Consider the following 19,795-nt stretch of genomic DNA (forward strand, 5'->3'; position numbering starts at 1 on the left):
CATTAACTGTAGTGGTTTAGTTATTGTTAGTCACACTTCACTAATGAGTTATGAGTGAATGTTCACGATGAATTAAGTGTTAATTTGTCTTTTATTAAGGCTGAAAAAGGTGTTGGTTTTATAAAGTGTTTCCGTCTTCTTTATTATCATTTAGTTTCTTAGTTTATTTGGTTACATTTAAGTCTAGTGTAGTTATTTATTTAGTTCCAGTTTCTTTGATTAAGTTAATCTCGGCAGAACAGGGACCTTAATTTTTTTTGAACATTGAATAATTCTTACTTTTTTACTTCATTACATTTCTTTTTATTTACCTGATCATTCACAAAATAAACAATAAATAAATAAATAAATGAATGTCATTTTTGTTTTTCTTCTCTGAACTAATAATTGAAAAGACTTTGTTGTCGTTGCAGACACGTACGGGCGCCTCTCGCTCCTGAACTCCATGGGGCAGGAGATCTCTCACTGTAAGACGTCAGTGCGACGCGGACAGCCCAACCCAGTTTACAAGGAGACCTTCATGTTCCAGGTCCTGAATCCATCCATCCACCCGTCCATCCATTAATCGATCCATCCATCCACCTAGTACCAAAAACTCAACAAAATGTGACAAAAATGTGAAAAAAAAGGAAAAAAAAAACATAAAAGGTGACATAACACAGCAGCAACGCGAGGAAAAAGATATGTTTTGCGGGTCTTAGCTTTCAAATGAGGTGTTACACAGGCCTATAGCCAAAGAGGACAGCATGCATTCGGTTTAGGCGGGTGGTAAGAGGTTAATATAGAAGCTGCAGTTACACATCTGACCTGAGGTGGCAGTAGTGAGTAAAAAATGGCAAACTTGCATCTAGCCCCTTTAAAGGAAGTTTCTTAGTTGTTTCACCTCAAACAAATGATACAAATGCAAAAGAAATTAAATGTAAGTAAGTCATGTTTATTTATATAGCACCTTTCACAGACAAAGAGTCCTGGTTTCAGCCCCGCCCCTGAGTCCTGGTTTCAGCCCCGCCCGAGTCCTGGTTTCAGCCCCGTCCCCGAGTCCTGGTTTCAGCCCCGTCCCCGAGTCCTGGTTTCAGCCCCGCCCCCGAGTCCTGGTTTCAGCCCCGCCCCTGAGTCCGGCGAGTTCAAAGTTCAACTTCTGTAACATCTGTCCACATCAGTGCCACCAAAAGAGGCAAAAATGTGAGAAAAAGTGAGAAAAAAGTGAGAAAAATTTGAGAAAAAGTGAGGAAAAATGTGAGAAAACTGTGGCAATAAAAAGACCAACAAAAAAAAAGTGGAAAAAAAACAAGTGGCAAAAAATTGAGTAAAATGTGACAAAAATGCATCAAAAAAGTGACGAAAAAGTGAGAAAAATGTGGCAAAAAAATGTAAAAATGTGGTAAAAAAGTGACGAAAAAATGGCAAAAAAAGTGATGAAATATGACAAAAACTGTGACAAAAATGCAACCAAAAAGTCAGAAAAAGTGACGAAAAAGCAGGAATAAAAAATATCATCAGCCCTGTATGTAAAACAGCGTCACATTAACTCATTTCTACATGCAAATAAAGGGAAAGGTCACTTTTCCACAGAAACATCCTGCACATAATGTGGACGTATTAAGATGGGATTAGACTGACTATAGAGACACAAAAATGTGACAAAATACTGACAACAAAAGTGACAAAAATGCATCCTAAATGTTCAAAAATGTGACAAAAAAAATTGGGAAAATGTGTGAAAAAGTGAGAAAAATGTGGCAAAAAAATGACAAAAATGTGGTAGAAAAGTGACAAAGAAGTGTCAAAAAATTTAGTAAAATGTAACAAAAATGCATCAAAAAAGTGACAAAAATGTGGCAAAAAATGTGACAAAAAGTGGCAAAAAAATGATGAAAACATGACAAAAAATGTGACAAAAATGCATCCAAAATGTGACAAAAAAGTGACCAAAAACTGGCAAAAAAATGACAAAAATATCGTAGAAAAGTGGCGAAAAAAGTGACGTAAAAGTGGCAAAAATGTGTGGGAAAAAAAGTAAGAAAAAGTAAGAAAAATATTGACGAAAAAGTTATGAAAATGTGGCAAAAAAAAATGCAAATATGTGAGAAAAAGTGAGAAAAAATGGCAAATTGAAACAAAATTGGCAAAAAGGTGAAAAAAGTGGCAAAAAAAAAGAGAAAAACTGACAAAAAAGTGATGAAATTTGACAAAAAGTGACAAAAATGCGACAAAAATTTGACAAAAATTGATGGAAAAGAAACATCATCAGCCCTGTATGTAAAACCTCACATTAACTCATTTCCACATGCAAATAAAGGCAAAGGTCACTTTTCCACAGAAACATCCTGCACATAATGAGGACATAATAAAACCTATTTGTCTGGGATTAGACGGACTATAGAGACCTCCGGTAAAAAACAGGAATGACTGAGCTCCTCAGAGTTTCTGCACATGTGAAATACGCCTCCAACGTAAAACCTCAACACAAAGGTGTTTTTTAATGTCTTTAATAAGAGTAAAAACAAAGGTCATTAAAGCCTCAGAGAAACAATAGCCCTGTATATAAAACACAGAAAGTCTCTGCATGCAAATAAAGGCAAAGATGTTCGGGAAGTCAGTCTGTGAACGAGCATTTGGATTGGATGTCAAATTGAGACGAGAGGCGGGACAAACAACAACTTATGTGAATGTGATAATGGTCCCCCCCCCAACGGCCCAGGCCGTCACACCATCTGACCCTCCCTTTCCATACGGGGCAATAAAGTTCACCGTCACCTTAAACCTCCGCCACCAAAAGCTCTTTATGTAAAACAGCCTCAGACAAACTCAGCTTTAACTTTAAAAGTAAAGTGCTGGACTATTATGAAGAATATACTAGTGAAACAAGTGAGGAAAAGAAGAAGGAAATGGAAGAGGAGGGAAAAAAGCATAATAAAAATAATGTTCAAATAATCGTGCCACAATCTGAAGTATGAAACAATTTCACTTAATTTAAATTTAATTTCATTTTATTTTCAATTTACATAAAAACTGGAGATGAGATGGATTTAGAGGGCAATGTTTCATACAAGGAGGCGTGGCCTAAGACTCAGCGTTTTTATTTTGTGTGCTTTTTTACCTGTTTTGTGGCGAACTATAAACATTTATCACAGTAAAATAAAGTCAAGTCAAAATCGGGCCCATGTGGATGTTTTATTCTGCAAACCTAGTTAGCGTTAGCATGTAGCATCAAGCTAACGTTAACTTCCTGGTTAGCAAAGTCAGTTTTTGTTTATGTATTTATAGGCTGTTGGCCCACTTTGCTCCTCTCAATGTGTCTCTATCTTTATTTTATATATTATTTGTTTTCCCTCTGGCTGCCTCGAACATGACCATATATGGGCGTTTCCAAAGCTGTTTCTATAGAAGCACAAACTTAGCTAAGAACATTCCGTGCACGGTCTACTTCCTGCATTCTGACAGTGTTGCCAGGAGCAACGGTGAGGTCATCATTCCGTCATCACCCGACAACTTTGAGATTGAACACATCACACGTCAGTTCGAAACAGCCTTTCCAAACGGACACTGCTTTCACAGGAACACTAACGTTTTACAAACCAATCTCAGCTAAAGACATTCTTTGCTCATTCTGCCTTGTTCAAACTCGTTAACATGGACGCAGGCAAATACTTCATCGCCCTCGTCACACGGGCAAAAGAGTGCAATCTCACCCTGCACTTAAAGGAGTCGTATGAGACGACCGACCCCGATAACCTCTTTTCTCGTATTGAGGCCGGGGATTTCTGCGTAGAGGCACGAGGGACGAGCCTAACGGCTGCCCGGGAGGAGGCCTCTATCCAGATGTTGGAGAAATTGGAGAGTTTAGCTCCCATCTCCAACAAAAACATCGACAAAAGCCCCACAGAACTGGAGAACGGCACGGTTAACCCTAAGCCCCACGATCGTCCAGACTTCGGTTTAGGCAAGGACCCTTCAATGCGTCTGTCCGAGCTACAAATGGTTCGTAAACAGCCGTACGCGACGTATCGCCAAATCCATGGGCAAATCAAAGGAGCAGATTTGCTATTCTCCATCGAGGCCGCCTTAGACAAGGTCAGCGCTGTCGGCACTGGCTCCACTAAGAAGGAAGCAAAAAGACGAGCGTCCACAGCTCTGCTCCAGAAAATGGGCTACCAGGTCCCAGAAACAGACCTTCTGGACTTGACTGCCCCACAAACCAGCTCCCCTCTTCTCCAGACGCTCAGAGAGGAGCCAACTCCAGTGGAAAGGTCACTACAGAAGCAAGATACAGCGAACCAGCCCCAAACAACCGCCCCACCAACATCCAAGAGGAACAAGACGCCTGTCCACATTGGGCCGGACTTTGGTTTAGGAAAAGATCCGTGTTCTCGCCTGTCAGAGCTTCAAATGCTTCGCAGGGAGAAGTACGCTGTGTACCGCACGCTAGAGGAGAAAGCGTTGGAAAACAACAGCTATATGTTCACCATCGAAGCGTCGCTGAACCAGTTCAGAGCGACAGGAAAAGGCTGCACAAAGAAAGAGGCGAAAAAGAGAGCTTCCACAGCTCTGCTCCTCACGATGGGCTTCACAGTCCCAGAGGAGGAACTTCTTAGCGACAACGTTACCCAAATACATCAGGTCACATCTGAACCCCACTTCAGAGAAGAGCAGTGTTCAGAAGACACGTCACCTTCACAAGAGCGAGCAGAGAACCTCGACTGTTCAGAGGTGAACTCCCAAGACCACAAGAATTTAGATGAACACAGCGAGAGCCAGGCAGACAAAAAGCTGAGTCCACTACACGGTTCAGAGTCTCAGAGTGAGCAGCAGACGCCTGAGGAGAGAGAAACATGCTCCTCTGAGAACAGACTGGATGACACTACAGAGAAACCAACAGAGGTCAAAACGCCAGAGGGACTCAGAGACAATGTGGATGAGTCTGTCACAGAGGAACCACATGTCGCCCCACTGTCCACAGCAACATCAGACGACTCAGGCACTTCAGAAGACTCTCAAACTGGAATCCTCGACCAGGGTCCCGAGGAGACCAGTCCCGGAGTAGTCCACACTTTGGGAGACAGTTTGAACGACGCTGAATATCCTGACCAAAGCCCAGTGCTCTGGTCAGACTCTGAGACCAGCCCAACCTCAGAGGAGCTCAGTTCAGCAGATTTCTCCTGTTACCTAAACAGTTCCAGATGCACTGACTATCTCTGGTTAGACGGGATTTCAAAGCTCTTCCGAAGCCCAGTGGAAGTCCCAGAAGGCGAGAGTGTGGAGAAAATGCCAGAGACATCAGACAGCAGCTCTGATGTTCACCAAAGTCCATCAGAGACCCAAAGTCTAGGGGAACAAGAGAATCTGGATGAAAACACCCAAACCGCAAAGGATGCCACGGTCCCAGAGAAAACACAACTTCCAGAAAACTCTAGAGAACAAGACGGTCAGGAGGAAGTCACAGAGACCACTGAAGCTGGAGAGATTCTCCCAGACCCCTCAGTGGAGACAGACCCTGATTCTTCAGTAGACTCGGAAACTAGACTTGATGTCGGAAGTCTAGAGGAGACGAGTCAGGAAGATCTCTCATGTCCAACAAACACCATCTCTGACGGCCACCAGATTCTGCAGGAGATCTTTAACATTGCATTAAACAGTCCACTGTGGGCTGAAACTCGAGAAGATGTGAATGAAGATCTTGCCACAGAACACATAGATTCAGAGATCCCTGAACTCTACCACAAAGATGATTCAGTGGACAACATCTCTGACATCTATGAAGACTCTTTGGAAAGTCCAGAGGAGCCTTCATACCCTGAAGACATCTGCTCTATGGACAATCAAAGCCCATCAGAGACATCACGTCCAGAGAAACAAGACATTCAGGACAATGACACAAACTATAAAAGCGCAGAGAGTCTTGTTGAGACTCAAAACGAGACCAGGCCCAAAGACACCATCGCTGAAGGCCACCAGATTCTTCAGGAGGTTTTAAATCTCGCATTGAACAGTCCACTGTGGGCTGAAAGTCTAGAAGATGTGGATGAAAACCTCACAACAGAGGAGCCAGGTGAAGATTCAGAGCTCAAAGAACTCTTACACACGGATGATTTCTTTGACATCTATGAAGACTCTTTCGAAAGTCCAGAGGAGCCTTCATGCCCTGATGACGTCTGCTCTGAAGGCCACCAAAGCCTTGATGAGAGCCAAGATCCCGCCTCAGAAAATCAAATTGAGTCCAAAATCCTACATGATCCCAGAGAAGATATGTGTGACGAAGACTCCATGGAAGCTCCAGAGACCGTCTCCGACCGCACTTTGGAGAGATCCGTGATCTGGGTCATGGTGAAGAAACTCCTCAAGGATCGGCCGGCCCACCTGAGGTACTACCATGACAAGCTGGTGGACCTGCTGGTGAAGGCCTCCCTGGACCACTTCAAAGTCCCTGAAGGAGTCCACCTCAAACCGAAGAACGTGCAGAAGCTGGGCAAGGCCGCCGCCCGGGACCTGATCCACGAGTACGGAGGTTCCCTGGAGGTTCTGCTCGCTGCTGTGGGAACAAAGACCTTGGAGTTCCAGGAGGATGCTGTGAAACACCTCAACATCCGCCTCAACGCCTTCCAGAACCGGCCAAAGTCTGGACTGAAGCGATTCTTCTCCAAATGGGACAAGCCGTATTATTAGACAGCGGCTCAGAGCTTTATTTTATTTTTTTCCTTTTCTTCAGCTCTATATGTTGTTTGGTTTATTTAATCTCTATTTAATCTATATCATTTAATTTGGATTGGTTCGTCTCTGCAGAGGTTTTCTTAATTATTAGTTTAGTGTAGTTTTTCTTAATTTAGTTCTAGTTTCTTTGGTTAAGTTTATTTTGGCAGATCCAGGGACCTTCTTCAAAGTTACCGACTTTTGGAGGAGACTTAACCCTGTGTTCTCTGAGTTTTAACACTTTATAATTAACCTTAACCTTATTTAGCCTTAATGACTGATGATGACTGCACTAAATTCATCGTGAACATTCACTCATTATTCATTAGTTAAGTGTGACTGACACTTCATTACTACTTAACAATATATTTGTAAAGTATGTGGAGAACTATTCCATTATTAGTTAGGCATTAACTGCATTAACTGTAGTGGTTTAGTTATTGTTAGTCATACTTCAATAATGACTTATGAGTGAATGTTCACGATGAATTAAGTGTTAATTTGTCTTTTATTAAGGCTGAAAAAGGTGTAGGTTTTTATAAAATGTCAATTTTCTTTATTGTTATTTAGTTTGTTTGTTTATTTGGTTACGTTTTATTCTAGTGTAGTTCAGGTTTAGGTTTAGTGTATTTTTTTTTTAATTTAGTTTTAGTTTCTTTGGTCATGTTTTTTTTTTTTGGCAGATCCAGGGACACTTTATAATTAACCTTAACCTTATTTAGCCTTAATGACTGATGAGTTAACACTTAATTCATCGTGAACATTCACTCATTATTCATTAGTTAAGTGTGACTGACACTTCATAACTACTTAACAATATATTTGTAAAGTATGTGGAGAACTATTCCATTATTAGTTAGGCATTAACTGCATTATCTGTAGTGGTTTAGTTATTGTTAGTCATACTTCACTAATGACTTATGAGTGAATGTTCACGATGAATTAAGTGTTAATTTGTCTTTTATTAAGGCTGAAAAAGGTGTAGGTTTTATAAAGTGTTTCCGTCTTCTTTGTTATTTGTTATTAGTTTCTTAGTTTATTTGGTTACATTTAAGTCTAGTGTAGTTTTTTATTTAGTTCCAGTTTCTTTGATTAAGTTAATCTCGGCAGAACAGGGACCTTAATTTTTTATTAACATTGAATAATTCTTACTTTTTTACTTTATTACATTTCTTTTTATTTACCTGATCATTCACAAAATAAACAATAAAGAAATAAATAAATGAATGTCATTTGTGTTTTTCTTCTCTGAACTAAAAATTGAAAAGACTTTGTTGTCGTTGCAGACACGTACGGGCGCCTCTCGCTCCTGAACTCCATGGGGCAGGAGATCTCTCGCTGCAAGACGTCAGTGCGATGCGGACAGCCCAGCCCTGTTTACAAGGAGACCTTCATGTTCCAGGTCCTGAATCCATCCATCCATCCATCCATCCATCCATCCATCCACCCACCCACCCACCCACCCACCCATCCATCCATCCATCCACCCACCCACCCACCCACCCATCCATCCAGCCATCCATCCATCCATCCACCCACCCACCCACCCATCCATCCATCCATCCATCCATCCATCCATCCATCCATGTCAGCGTACTATTTACTCTCACGGACAATTAATGAGTAAAAAAAGGTAACATGGTACGGCACCTGCAGTGGCGCTTATGACCTCAAGGGGCATGAGTTACTTAGCCTTGCTTTAACCCCGCTGCTCCGCTCACTCTAGACGCTCCTCGTACTTTGTTCGTGTGCAAAATGTCAAAGTACCACCGGCTTTTTCTCACATGTGTTTGTCAAGGGCTTTTGAGAACTACCGATCTAAGAAACAGCTTTTGAGATGGAATTGTCAAAGTTGCATTGAAGAAACTTCGCATCATTAGGCGCATTTGTTCAGTCAATTGTATTTAATGTTTTGCTTATCCCTGTATGCCTTAGCGAAACTATGAGCAGTTTTTGTCCCTCCAGACTTTCTCCTGGCAAAGTGTTACATTTCTCTTTCTTTTTACAGCTGAAATAATTACAAATACCCCCTGCTCAGTCCGAGAGAGAAGAAGCTGAACTCTTCCCCCTCCCTGCCCTCCCTCCCTCGGCCTCCATCTGCAAAGTGTGATCCCCTCCAGCCCCTCAAAGACTCTGAACTCAAATGCACTGACGCTTGTGTTATTCAAACTTCAGAACATAATGGTTTCCTCAGCATCCTTTGACCCAGAGATACTTCTTTAGGGAATATGCTAACTTTAAAGAAAAACAAATGCATCCTGTGTTTATTGGAACCAGGACAAAGGCTTGAAGATGAATGAAATGAAACATAACCTCCTTTGAATGGATGGATTGTGATTCATGAGAAAACAAAGCCGCCCGTGTGTTACTGGTAATTTGAAACATATGGTTTACAAAGCATTTGAACCAAGAACATTCACATAAGACTGAAAGCATAGACGCATCCTTCAACACTTCAGTTCAACAAGTACTGCATCAAGAAAACCAAGAATCAACAAAACCAAGGTATTTTGACTGACAACTTCGATTAGTGCTGCCGCAATTGTAATACCAAGCAGCCCTCGCAAAGTGGAGAACGATGAGGCCCCCCAAGTGATCCCACCCCAACAATAACATATCACGCTGTTTGAGAGGATGTGTGATGTTTTTCCTTTATACATGGGTTTCCAATGACATCACGCATAGTTCCGGCGGCCATTTTGAATACCGAAGTATCATTATGCAGTACTACAACATGTAACAATATCTCCACTCAGGATGAAAATGAAAGACAGGCATATTTATGTGATATAACCAGCAAATGTGGCACAGACGTAGCAGCGCTGTATGTGGAGCTACAGCAGGATTTATTTCAGACTAAATTAACCCATCAAAGAGGAAACAGAAAATCTTTCCCTGTCATTTCTAAAGTTTGTCATGTCAACAGAGTCTCAGTCTGAATCAGTGTTTAAGCTGCTCAAGATGTTAGCATGCTACCGGTTAGCAACTGACATTGGCTTCAACACGATACACCCATGTGTGGCTCACATCTATGACAGTGAGGGAAATACTACAGTAACAGCTCTGACCTCTGTCACATGTTGCAGCCAAGGCGAGATGTTTGTGGATGTTTGGAGAGGTCGGCGCTGAGCTGTTGAAGCTAAATGCTAACCGGTAACATGCTAACCCACTGGTTTGTAATAAACGTGCGTCTCTGGGGCCGTGTTGGTATTCTTGACATCTATGTTACGTTCAATCAGTTAAAGGCAAAGGTGAAGGCATTACCAAGTATAAAAATGTGTAGCATTGTGAAAAAAAGTTACAATACAAATTTGGCATTTTCATGTCTGTTGTGAAATCCTCTGTGCCCAGTGATGAATAGTGTTCACATTGCAGTGAATACATTTGTTTTAATTAAAAATCCTGTTTTTGAAGAGGTCTTATTTGAAGATAATGTTGTGAGCAAAAATGTCTTACGCTTTTCTTGAATCTAGAAAACTTTGCTTAGATCAAGACTTAGATCAAATTATTCAGATTTTCTTTCCCAAAATAAGAATCATTTCCTTAAATAATAGTATTTATTAAGAACATTTTGCTTAGAAATGTTATAATTTACATGTTGCTTAAATCAAGCAACATTTAAGTAAAATACCCCACAATTTTTCCCTAAATAAGAATGTTTTTCTGAAATTATTCAATTTTCTGAGGACATTTTGCTTAATTCTAGCAATTTATTTGCTTAAATCTAGTTTTTCTTTCTTGTTTTATAACAAGAAAAATATTCTAGAAATAAGAATTCTTAGCAAGAAAAAAAATGCTTACCCCATTGGCAGATTTTTTTTGCTTAAAACAAGACAAAATGTCTTATTTTAAGATTCTTTCCCCTGTTTTTAGGAGGGTACTTTTTGCAGTGATCTTCTTGAGCAATGATTATGAGTACATAAAAATGCCACTGTCAATCAGCTGTCTTCTTTTATATCCTGACTAGAGATATTATTGTTACATGTTGCAGTACTGCATAATTCTACTTCGGTATTCAAACTGGCCGCCATAACAACAAAAGTCACATGACAGACAGGCATGTATATAATGTTCACTTTAAACTAAATGATGTGTACAACCTTTGGAACTACCAGTGTGTCTCTGAGGACCCTGGAGCCCTTTTTAAACATGCATGTTCAGACTTACCCAAGCCTCCGCAGTTTTCCCGCCCGGGGGAGATACTTCCAGGTCCCTATAGTGCCGAGTGCCGCATGGACCATTGTTTGCCTCCTCACTGTGCGTCACTGCCTTAGAGAGGAATAAGCTCTTTGTAAAACCCTGTGCGCTGCACCACGTGTTTGTGCATGTTAATTGTGTGGTTAAAGCTGGTAGATCGGGGATGTTTGGTGAAAATATCAGCGCTTAAATCGCCATGACACTGAAAAGCGTTGCTAATTTCTTTAATTAGCTGTGAATTGCTTCCACCGCACTACTGAAGCGTCATCCCCCACATCTCTATTAACCCCGCTGCTCCACCTGCAGGCGTTCCTCGTTTAAGCTTAGTTACATTCATTGTGTCTTCTTCTGTTACTCGTATGACTTTCAAGGTTCATTGAGGCAGACACTAGGATCTGAGATGTTGGAATCTCTGACTAATTAAACCTTGAAAGTTACATACAAGCTCCTCGTGTGTTCATGCAAAAAACGCAGGATTTTCTGGCATGCTTGAATAACAAAAGGAGGAGAATAGCAGCAGGCAACACAAAAGCCACAGATGAACCTTTTGATAACTATTGAGCTAAACGAAAAAGCTTTTGAGATAGAATTGTCAAAGTTTCATTGAAATTTGGGAGCTACTTCATTTCTGCTTTCTTTATGCCACTTTATTTTCATGCCGGCAACCAAGTAAGTTAGTGATTTGAGGCAGGAACCTCGAGCCAGATCAAAATTTCTGAATTCGTATTGTTAAAATCCTTCTCCTTGAAAATGTTCTTGTGGTGGGTTAAAATGTGTTTTTTCTTGCCTCTGTGGAGTTGTTGCAGCTTATTGAGAAACTCACTTAAAGTCACTTAAACTAGGACTATTTGTAAGTAAAAAGACAAAACCTAAAGTACTCCCAAAACGACACATTTACTGCAAAAATATAGCTTTTCCTTTTGATGTTATGTTCGGCTCCACTGTCTTGTTAAGTAAGGGCTAATGCACTCCGAGGTGTCCATTATCAGAAATAACTGGATGACGCGGAGGCGAAGCTTCTGACGCGAAGCTTCTGCAGAGTCCAGTCATTCTGATAATGGACACCTCGGAGTGCATTATCCCGCTTATACCATGGTACCGCAAACTCTGTTCATTGGGGCCTGTTTGCTTATTTATTCATTTTTTTAAGTCCAGGGCAGGTTATCTCACTTTTTAAGCTGTTTTACCTGAAGCTAGTTCCAGCTCAATTGTTTATTGTTGCTATGGAAACAGCTGCAGTGGAGTGATATAGGACGAGATGTCACTGTTAATTAACTGTTGCCGGACTAGGTGTACATCATGTAAGGGATAATGTAGAACGCTGGTCATTATCGGGAAAATAAGTACCTACATGGCGAACTGTCTTGTTCCGCCCTGAAGGAGCTTATTTTCCCGATAATTACCAGCGTTCTACACATTATCCCAACTGTGTGTTGCTAGCCTAGCTTCTTAGCTGAAGGTTGTTACGACCCGGCTCAGCTAGTTAAAGGAAGTAACAAAAACCAAGATGTAAAATGGATAAATAAAGTTGTAACTTAATAAAAGGAGTGTAAAAGGTAAATTTAACAAAGGAGCGACAAAAATAACCAAACAAAGGCTATTTTTCACAGTATTTACAAAAAGGTTAACCAAAACAATATTTGTCAAACTAAACAGACAAAATCAGGCCTAACAAAACCAAACAAAGTCATGACTAGACAACGAGTGTCACTTGATTCCACGTCACTACATTATAGTGAACATCCCAAGAAGTGACACAAACGAAACACAACACACAGAAGGAGTGGTCCCTGGACACACAACATCCTTAACTACACAAAGGGACACAACACAAAATGGCATACTGGCCACAAAGACCAGCAGCCAGGACTTTCAGTGCACTCCAATCACAGCCCAGAACCATAGCAGCAAGTGTACATGATGGGAAAAAACAGGTTTAGGCCACACAAACAAAAATATGCAAAAAGGAGGGAACCTGGAGGCCTGGGGCTGTAACAAGGTGCAGTTGGAGGAATGGTGGTGAATCTCTGGGTAAGTTGAAAGTCGGACTCACGTTAATTCCCTCAACTTCTCTCGCAGGGACGGGGACAGAGATAGTGTCCTCTACTACGTACGTGCGGAGTGATATGAAAGACCTGTATTACAAACACGAACTCCGTTGCCATTGGTAGCGGTCATTATTTTTTTCAGAGGTCCTCGATCAGAAAATAATGACCGGTAGAACGTTGGAAAATCCCATTCAAATCAATGGAGCGTTGTGAAGAGCCATAGATAGCCTATAGACGGGTTCTCTGGAATCACCCATATATGTTTGAAAACAGTTAAGGGGGAAAACAATTTGGAGAAAAATCTAAACTTTCTCTAATTATTCAAAAACTACTTTAACAAATGCTGGATTATGAATAAAGTTTTCTACTAAATAAAGATAAAAAGACATGGGAAGGAGCAAAGTGGTTAAACAGCCCATAAATACATAAAAAAAAACGGATAATGCTAACATGATGCTACACGTTAGCATCGTGCTAGTGCTAACGTGAGCTAGCGCTTGCTATGACTGCCATTTTGTCACTTCCACAGAACAATCTGTTGTGAATAAACATCCATATGGACCCGATTTACACTTGGCTTTATTTGTATGTGATAGATAAGTTCATATTCCACCAGGAAATGGCTAAAAAGAGTGAAAAATTGTGTTTCCCAAAAGATTCTATTTTCCTCCTTGGCGCGGCCACACGAGATGCCGTCTGTATCTGTATAACATTTTTATACAGACACTCTTCAGCCGATCAGAATCGAGTATTCACCCAGACCATGGTATAAAACTGAAATAGTTCCTGGTACTCCCTGCTAAGTCAAGTCCTCCTATTCGGTTCCCGTACCTCTGCTTTAGCATATCGTAAAAGCAACATTTGTTATGGAAGATCTCTGTTATTTGCGCCGTGCAATTATAAAGCCTTTTAATCAGTTATGAATTAGCAGGCAATTGTTGTTCACATTACCATGCTCCATTACCGAGTTGTAAAGCGTGCTTGCGAGCTCATCCCTGTGACGAATTGGAACGATAGAAAAGTGTTAGGATTCGCTGGAGTTTGGACACGACAAACAATTTAAAAAGGTTTAGATATAGGGCTGTTAAAACCGTTCCCACAGAATGCTGATCCATCTCAATTAAAATGAATGTAACAATTATAAGGTTAACGTTGAGACCGTCGCGAGAAAACCCTCTGGTCTGTGACTCGATTAAAACATTTCAGCAAACCAGCGTATTCTGTTTCGGAATGAGCTGTATCTGCCACAAACGACTGCATAATCTGGGTTCGAGAGAGACGCATCTGCAAACACTCGTCAACAGCATGACTTCCCACTGTCAGCTGCTAAATTTAACCCAGCAAAAGGGACCCGATCGAGTGACACTGACATCTTTCATAAACCCTTTTTCTCAGATCCAATCACAGCGGCTTATTAATCGCTTTTTTCTGGGTGGGTGGGGGGGTTTTCAATTTCCTGACCCAGCACGACGCGAACTCAAATCAACTTTTCATTAGCGTGTCACTAATCAACATCTGTAATTAACACATCCATGGCGTTTCCTGCTCCCATTTGATTTGCGCGTCGTTTTGAGCTGGCACAAAACATCGGAGAGCGTTGGACCTTAGGCTTAGTCATGGGATTTGTGCCTCTTTAATGGCAGCGGGATCTTTTGGGAATCCGTTCATTCAAAGCCCTCATGTGCGCACAGAGGGACCACAGGAAGTCAAGTCAGTGCTGCAGTCAGGCTGTAGGGGCCAGAAGGCGGGGCGTCACGGGACACTATGGTGGGGGTCACGAGAGGATTTCAAGATAACATGTATTTTTTTTATTATTATTAGAACTGTAAGTAAGACATATATATGAAACTATCAAACTTTAATAGGTCTATTTAATAGGTCATTTTTAAAGAGGGGGTATTATGCTTTTTTCAATCACATAGCACCAGTCTATATCACACTACAATGATGACCAAACCTTCTGTTGGTCTGTAAATGCAGTGAATTAGAATAACTGCCTTGTATAAAATTGCTCTCTCAAAATGGCTGTAGCGAATGTCTTGAAATAGGCCTCTGTCTCTTTAAGAACCTCTGACCCTTTCCGACACGCCCCCTCCACACGCTGTCTGTGGCATCAGTGGGGAGGGGGTTCTGCTGAGGAGCAGTGGTTGGTTACTCGGCTGGTGACGAAAGCTCGGAGGCGTCTCCAGGAGGTGGGGGCGTTCCTAGGAGGACTCAGGCAAAGCTATCCCTAAAATGGCCGCCATCAGAGTTTTTACAGATTACTCAAAAATACGTGAATGTGCCAAGGCAACACTTCAGGCATGTTTTTAATGAGGGAATGACATAATAACATGATGTAAAGCTTGAAAAAGTCAATTTTTCATAATACCCCCCCCTTTAAATATTTTGCACCTGAAATTTTATAAATGCTAATTCCATATTACAATACGGGGTCCCAAGTTGTTGAGCTGATGATTTTGGGACCCCGCATTGTAAAATGTAATGAGAATTTACTGTATAATCATTTATGGTGCAAAAGATGCTTTTCACTAAAATATACTGTTTTCATTCCACAATACATCATACATCATCATCATACATAATATTAAACAAATAAAAAAAAAGTTTTGTTTCTTATAATTTGTGTCACTACTGAAACATAAATCCGACTTTTAAGGCATCTCCTCCTGGTGTCTCTGGCCAGAGAACCGCAATTGCAACCTTGCTGTCTCAGGGTCGGAGTCACCAATACACACTAATGAAGAAGCTAACAGGCTAACGGGCAAAGCTAACTGCGGGCTAGCGCCACTTACACAGTATTTACAGCCAAGTTTGAGTGAAAAACAATATCTCCATTGTGTATTTGAATGTATAATATCCCTCTCTCCCTTTGTCTTTTCTGTCAGCGCAGTATTTACTCTCATGGATGGAATTAATGAGTAAAAAAATCATAACATGCTACGACACCTGCATTGGCGCTTTTGGCCTCTAGGGGCAAGAGTTACTTAGTTCTGCTTTAAGTACTAAGTTGTTGTTTTTTACTTGAGTTATTATTTGGTCCACTACTTCTTGCTATTAATGTTGCTTTTACTTGAGTTAATATTTTGGCTACTCGACCCAACTCTGGTCCCGACCCCCACCTTGAGAACCACTGCTCTATCTCACTCTAATGTAGATCACATCACACAAAACATTTAAATCTGGCTTAGTAGTGTGTATTTTCATTGTTTACTTGTTATTTGAGGCCTGGTTCACTAATGTATGCTGTTTTGTATTAGAAGAAAATTGTTATGAAGTTTATTTTATCTCTTGAAATGATCTTGGGACCCGCAGCTCAGCGTTCGCGACCCCCACATTAGAGCCAATAGTGTGGAGGGGGCTGTGGAGTCTTCGGGTCAGGTCCAGCTGACTGAGGGACAGTTTAATCCACCAGGGCGCCAGGAAGCTGAACTCTCCTCCCTTTTACTGGAAATCTAAGACAGTTTGATTTATTCAATTGTGACATCTGCTCTGGCAGTTTCTTGTGCTGGTTTGTTCTGATTAAAATTGCATAAAAAAAGAGAAAGAAGAGCTGTTGAAACTGTCCATATTAAAGAGGAGGCGAAGGGTCCGATTTAGTTATGATTCATGCACGTCACATCACTAAATCCTGCTGCATAAGGACCTTTAGCTCTGGCGTCGTGGGGCCAGCTCAATTACAAGTCAGCGCTGCTATCTCTGTAATAGCCCGATAAGGCAATAATCCAAAATCCATAGACTTTTAATGACTTTCCCACTAATTAAAGCGCCTTTAAAAAAGACAGACGCATCAGCGGGATCACTCCTTTGTCCAGCGGGCCGTGGTTTCAAGTAGAGAATGGCTTTTATAAGGAAAGTGTTCTGGCGTCGACATATCTTTTAGTGATCAATCGGTCAATGTCAGCGGGGTCGCGGTGAGGCAGGGAGAGAATACTCCTCCAAGGCAGTTCTCACACCAGATTTACATATTTCCATTTGGAGAGATTGTGCAAGACTCCCTCTATCCCTCTGAATGTTTCCACGCCGCCCGCTCCGTCAGGTTAAATGGACTGTTTTGCTGATATTTAAATGAAAATCGCATGGGTGTATTTCATGTGGGTTTATTTCACGTGTCTGCTGTAACAGAAGAAATGCTGGTGAATGGTGGCCCTGTAATGCCTGTATCATCATCATCATCATCATCATCATAGCACAGTAGGGAAGCATGAGACTTTAGCACCACCTGGTGTTGGGACGGAGAGCTGCCCACGTTATGCATGGATTGGTTTAATGCAGGGTTGTCTCGCACAGTGGCTCTACAAGCGTGAGGCAAGTATTCATTTCAGATCATGATATGAAAATGTTTGTCCTTTTAGTCAAAATGTCGAGTTCTGTTCATTCAAGCTTTGACTAAAAAACTATGAAAACAATGTATTGATCGTTTTGACAAAGGTCTGCCACAGCACAGACTTTTGGGTCCCATCCCACCAGTTGAGAACCACTGATTCAGCATAAATATGTATGATTATTATTATTTTTACAGTAGAACTGATTTTAATATTTGTTAAATACTTGCCCGATTAGCATTTGTTCATCAAATAAGTTTTTCTGCAGTGTCTGGAGGAAGGAGGAGGAGGAGGAGGAGGAGGAAGAGGAGAAGAAAGAGAAGAAGGAGGATGAGAAGGAGGAGGAGGAGAAAGTGAAGGAAGAGGAGGAGAAGAAAAAGGTGAAGGAGGAGAAGGAAAAGAAGAAGGAAGGGGAGAAGGGGGAGAAGAAGGTGAAGCGGGAGGAGAAGGTGAAGGAGGAGAAGAAGGAGGAGAATCAGGAGGTGAAGGAGGAGGAGGAGCAAGGGGAGAAGGAGGAGAAGGAGAAGAAGGAGGAAGGGGAGAAGGAGAAGAAGAAGGAGAAGATGAAGGCGGAGAAGAAGGAGGAGAAGAAGTTGAAGTTGTTTCATTCATATAGCACCTTTACATTAACATAGAAACCATCATAAGCCATTGTCAACTAAAAGCTCGTTCAAACAGTGCCACCTTGACACTTTAATCGCCCCCCATAATCATTTGTTTGTTTTATTTTGTTGCACTAATGGATTTTGGGCTCCTTTAAAAAAAAAAACTATTTAACTGTCCTTTTTAAATACTCATCGTATATAACATAATATCCCTCGTTGATTACAGACACTTTATCTTACTGTCAGTCTGTTCTTTGCAGGAATATAGAGCTGCCTTTATTAAAAGATGTTTATACTTTATCTTAATCACATCAATTAGCACCACATTCCCACATCTGTATCACAAATCCACTATAACACAAATTATTTCCACAATGCCCGCCGAGCAAAACCTTGTAAGATAGGTGTTTTTATAACTGTTGCACAGCATTGCCATATTACCGGGGCTTGATCGACTAACAGTCAAAGTGTCAGTATCCCCCCCCCCTCCTCACGGCAGTACAGACTCTTTACTTTGTTTACTGACACTGTGTTGACCATGGCAGCCTGTTCCTCTGACACAGAAGAGGCGACAGCAGAGCGTTTCCCACGCCTCCTCCATATTCATGCCTCTCGTCCACACATGATCCGACTGTGAGGGAAAGTGCTCATAACAAGTTGCATTCAATTACATCAGACCGGCATTTTCCACTGAGCAGCGCAGGCAATAATCGCTCCATAGGAGAAGCTTAGTCTGGTCTTTACGTTTGAAGAAAATTACATCACCTTCAATGATGCGAGATTGATATCACTAACTAGGCCTTCAACGATTTCTTCATACATGCTTTTCATACATGGCTTTAAAGTCTTATGCAAGTACTGACTATCACTGTTGATATCACTTTGACTTGTTCCCCTACGATACTAGTACAATCCCTAGTTAATACTTGACTAATGAACTCTGGAACGGTGACTCAGCACTTAGAGCTCTTTCATCTCAAGAAGGTCCCAGGTTCGTTTCCTGGACCGGAATTTTAGTCGAGATTTAGTCAAAAACATATCTTCAATTTTAGTCTTGTTTGTCGACTAAAATTGCAAGTAAATTTAGTCGACTAAATTTAAGGCAAATTTAGTCGACTTTGCATTTGCATCGGTGCTTGGATGGGAGACCGTTTAGTAACACCAGGAAGCCTAGCGAATGTAGTGTGTGAGTGAGTGGTTGGTGGTGGTCGGAGGGGCCGATGGCGCAGACTGGTTGCCTCGCTTCCATCAGTCTACCCCAGGGCAGCTGTGGCTACAATAGTAGCTTACCACCACCGGGTATGGAGTGAATGAATAATGCAATGTAAAGCGTCTTTGAGTGTCCAGAAAAGCGCTATATAAAACCGATGCATTATTATTATTATTACTATTATAAATAAAGCATGTTTAAGCATGCTTTATTAAACATGCTTTATGCTTAAAGCATGTGCTTTGTTCATTTGTCCCACATGAACAAAGCTCAGAGCTGCTCCTTTGGCAGTGAATTTACATGATATGAGGCTCTTTCAGACGCTCAATAGAAGTTTGGATGATTTTAGGCTTTCATTTTCATTTTTATTTAGTCTTATTTTAGTCGACTAAAATGACACTTTAGTCATAGTTTCAGTCTCATGAAAAATGTTTAATTTAGCTCTAATTTTAGTGAGCAAAAATATCACTTTGACTAAAATTAAGACTAAATACTTTAGTCGACAAAATTAACACTGCCCCTGAAACATCAAAGGATGAGTCAAATGAGGACAAATCTCCCTTCAGGGACAGTGAAGTTCACCTTAACCTTTTGTGCGGAAATAAAAACTTGATATTTGTGCGTAATTGACCTATTGCCTTTACTTTCTGTCACAGTGGCCTCGACTCTCCCGAATCAATCGCTTTGTAGGTTTTCTGAGAGGGTCCGTCAGCAGTGAAAACC

The sequence above is a fragment of the Gobius niger genome (assembly GCF_951799975.1).
Source record: "Gobius niger genome assembly, chromosome: 20".
Classification (NCBI taxonomy): domain Eukaryota; kingdom Metazoa; phylum Chordata; class Actinopteri; order Gobiiformes; family Gobiidae; genus Gobius; species Gobius niger.